Source organism: Schistocerca nitens, chromosome 4, assembly GCF_023898315.1.
Source record: "Schistocerca nitens isolate TAMUIC-IGC-003100 chromosome 4, iqSchNite1.1, whole genome shotgun sequence".
NCBI lineage: Eukaryota > Metazoa > Arthropoda > Insecta > Orthoptera > Acrididae > Schistocerca > Schistocerca nitens.
Window position 1 is genome coordinate 29,255,579 of NC_064617.1, and position 3,589 is coordinate 29,259,167.

At 46.7% G+C, this 3,589-nt stretch overlaps 1 pseudogene; it reads right to left on the minus strand.

Moving 5' to 3' along the window:
- Positions 1-551: 551 nt before the first annotated feature.
- On the minus strand, positions 552-669 carry LOC126254280 (5S ribosomal RNA; annotated as a pseudogene).
- Positions 670-3,589: the final 2,920 nt, after the last annotated feature.

A 3,589-nucleotide genomic window follows, 5' to 3' on the forward strand; every position in this document is an offset into this window, starting at 1 on the left:
CCGCTGGTTTAAATAATCCTCACAGGAAAAAATGACATTAGGGAAAAATATTTGTTTTTATGTCCCCTAAAACCTCCCAGAGTTTGTCGGTTTAAATGCTTTTCACCCTGTAATCATACAACGGATGTCCGTACGATTGCGTTCTGCATGAAAGACGGCATTTCGGTCAATGGCAAACAACGCCTACGATGATGTCAGGGCACCTATCACAAGGAGTGGTATTTCTCGGGTAGTCCCACATCCACAATCGCTGTGTACAGTCACAGACGGTGCAGTATGGCACAGAGAAGACGGCTACCAGACTCTCTGTGGTGGACGGCCACAGGAACAATGGAACGAAGCACAAAGCACTCCGTCTTCAGGCCACAAGTGGCCCATCGGGACCATCCGACCGCCGTGTCATCGTCCGCTGAGGATGCGGATAGGACGGGCGTGTGTGGTCAGCACACCGCTCTCCCAGTCGTTTTGATGGTTTTCTTTGACTGGAGTCGCTACTATTCGGTCGAGTAGCTCCTCAATTGGCATCAAGAGGCTCAGTGTACTCCGAAAAATGGCAACAGTGCATGCGGGCCTGGATGGTCACCCATCCAAGTGCCAGCCACGCCCGACAGCGCTTAACTTCGGTGATCACACGGGAACCGGTGTATCCACTGCGGCAAGGCCGTTGCCAAGAATGGAACGAGGACAGTCCAAAACTCGTGTGGCCTGATGGTTTAATCTGAATCGTTCTGTTGTTTCTCGGATGTGGCGACAGTTTATAGAGATCGAAACGACTTCAGAAAGAGAAGACCGTTATTTGGCTGTAAGGGCACGACGGTAACGCCTTAGCAAGCACTGCACACCTACTGCCGTCTGACCTAGCAGCATCCACAGCACGTGCTGTATCGAGGTAAACAGTGTAGAGAAGGCTTCGACAGAGTGCCCTCTATTGCCCGAGAGCTGTTGCATGTGTGTCTCTGACCCGTTTTCGCAAAAGGGAACATCTAAAGTCGTCAATATGCCAGCTGGATAGTCCAACAGAGGGCCACATGTTCTTTTCAGAGATGAGCCCCGATTTGGTATGGAGAGTGATTCTCGACGGTTTCGCTTCTGGGGGGACTCTGGAACATGATTTCTAGACCCGAACATTTTGGAGAGAGGCCGATTATGTTAACCACACGGACACCTCTTCACGAAATTGTGCGGGTGAGTCGGAAAGGTTTAACTGCTGTCAGGTACAGTGACGAGGTCTTGCGACCTCACGTATGGTTGTTGCGAGGTGCTGCGCACTCAGACTTCGTACTGATGGGCGATAATGTTTGACCTCATAGACCACGAGTGGTTGACGTTTTCTTGGAAACGAAATGTAGTACATTCGTGGGGTGGCTCTCCCAATTTGAATCCCACACAGCTTGATTGGGATGCACTTGGGAGACGGGTTGCATCATGCCACAACACAGGATACACAGTGGTTTCGGCTTTTCTACAACAATAGTCGCGCACCACCAACAGGGATGTATGTGTGTGTGTGTGGGGGGGGGGGGGGCGTTATCGTGAGCCTAGAGCCAGGAATTGCCTCGCTTAATTTCATGCCGTTTCCTTCTCACATTTTCTCGCAGGCGTCCCAATAGTACGATCGATTTACACTGTGTCCCTGTGGCACGAATTCACGGTGAACGCATGCTTCAAGTCAAAGGAAACTTTCAGCATGGCTTTGAAATTTGACCTAACCTAATGAGCTTTCTTTGATCTTGGACAACTTTCATAGAAAGGACCATCAGTCCCCTAGAACTTAGAACTACTTAAACCTAACTAACCTATGGACATCACACACATCAATGCCCGAGGCAGGATTCAAACCTGCGACCGCAGCGGTCGCACGGTTCCAGACTGTAACGCCCAGAACAGCTCAGCCACCCCGGTCGGCATCGTTCTTATAGCTAGCGGAAATATGGTTCGGTCGCTTTTCGTAAGGTTACATGGTTAGTGGAAGACTAAACTTTATTGTTTTATGTCTACTATTTCTGCATAACTACAGAAATAATAGAATTAATATACGCGTTTATACTCCAGTGCTTATATTGGCAACTGTATTAGTGAACATTAATATGGGGTGCGTGCATCATTCGTCTTTATAACGGCCTGAACGCCGCTGGGGATCGTAGAACTAGAACCGGACACACCTAGGAGACAGTGGCCGACAGCCGATGTCGTCGACGGTGATTCGCCGAAAACCACGAAAGGCAGCAACAGCGTCTAATAACCCTACCACAACAAAGGTAAAAAATTAATTATGATTGTAGTGTTGCTCACGCTACTAAATATTGCATTTTCGGGCAACAACAAAGTTATATTATGTGGCAGGTGTCATTAGAGCACAGTTAATAAAGTCATTTCATGAAATAATGGATAAACTAGGCACTCATCTTTTCGTGTTTCCCACGCTGGTCTCGTTGTGAACTCGTGGCTCAATCGTCGAAAATCTAGGTAGTGATGATTCCAAGCTCGGATGCAAAGAGGCCTAGGTGTTATTCTGGGATATTCAAAAGTTTTATAGATGTGTTTCGTAAACCATTCTTGAAGATTAAACTTTCGCAAGTTAGCACAATGGTCATGTAAAAAAGTAATCAGCACTCCGAATTTAAGTTACACTTCATTTTTTATTACTTTTGTTGCAATATCACGTAACTCGCAAAACATCACTTCACAATATAAAACATACTTGAAAATATCTTGCTCACTGTTAAAGTTCACGTTTTATAAACTGACTAAAATTTGCGTCTTTTCAACATGACGACCCAGACTTGACTCTCTAATAACCGCTTACGCGCACAAAAATCAGAGTTACAAGCACGTCAAAGATCATAGTGACAAAAGAAATAATACACATAAGAATAACAACATAAACATATCGATGTATCAAAGTACCTCTACATTAATGAAATCAAATCTGAATGTTGTCTCAGAAATATGTTAACAACTTTACAGAAACACGGTAGAATATTGCTGGTATCGAGAGGTTGAGGTGAGATGCCGTAATGGTTGCGTAATTCAAGTACCATTACAAGCGGTAGACTGACAACATGACAGAATGACAAGTGTAGAGTGTAAACCTTATCGACAGCCTAGACGTTGCAGTATCTGCAAGCAAGCAAAGCTGCGTACAAGTAACGACACGTAAGCGCAGCCGGGACAGGACTGAGCTCCGGGCCCCTATTCCGCGAGCTTTACAGCGCGGCCGCGAGCGCCGATAGGCGCCAGCACACCAGTCGGCAAAGATGGATAGTAGGCGCTGGATCAAACGCACCTTTCAGGAGAGAGGTCAAAGACAGATTCGCAAGCAACGCGCCGCCATTGCTCTCTTGACCGCAACTATTTGGAACGGCGCCGCTGACCGGATGGGCTACGTCAGTCTGTCAGTCTCTCAATGTCAGTCATTATCCTAGTTGGCGCCTGTAAGTTCACATCACCGGCTACAAGAACGTGTAGCGACGAGAGGAGTGTTATAGCAGGACTTGCACCTCACCAGCAGTGAGATTAACATGGACTATTATTTGAAGAGCTTGTACCACAACACATGGACTGTCTTGAAGATAAGTAGCTTCCTGTT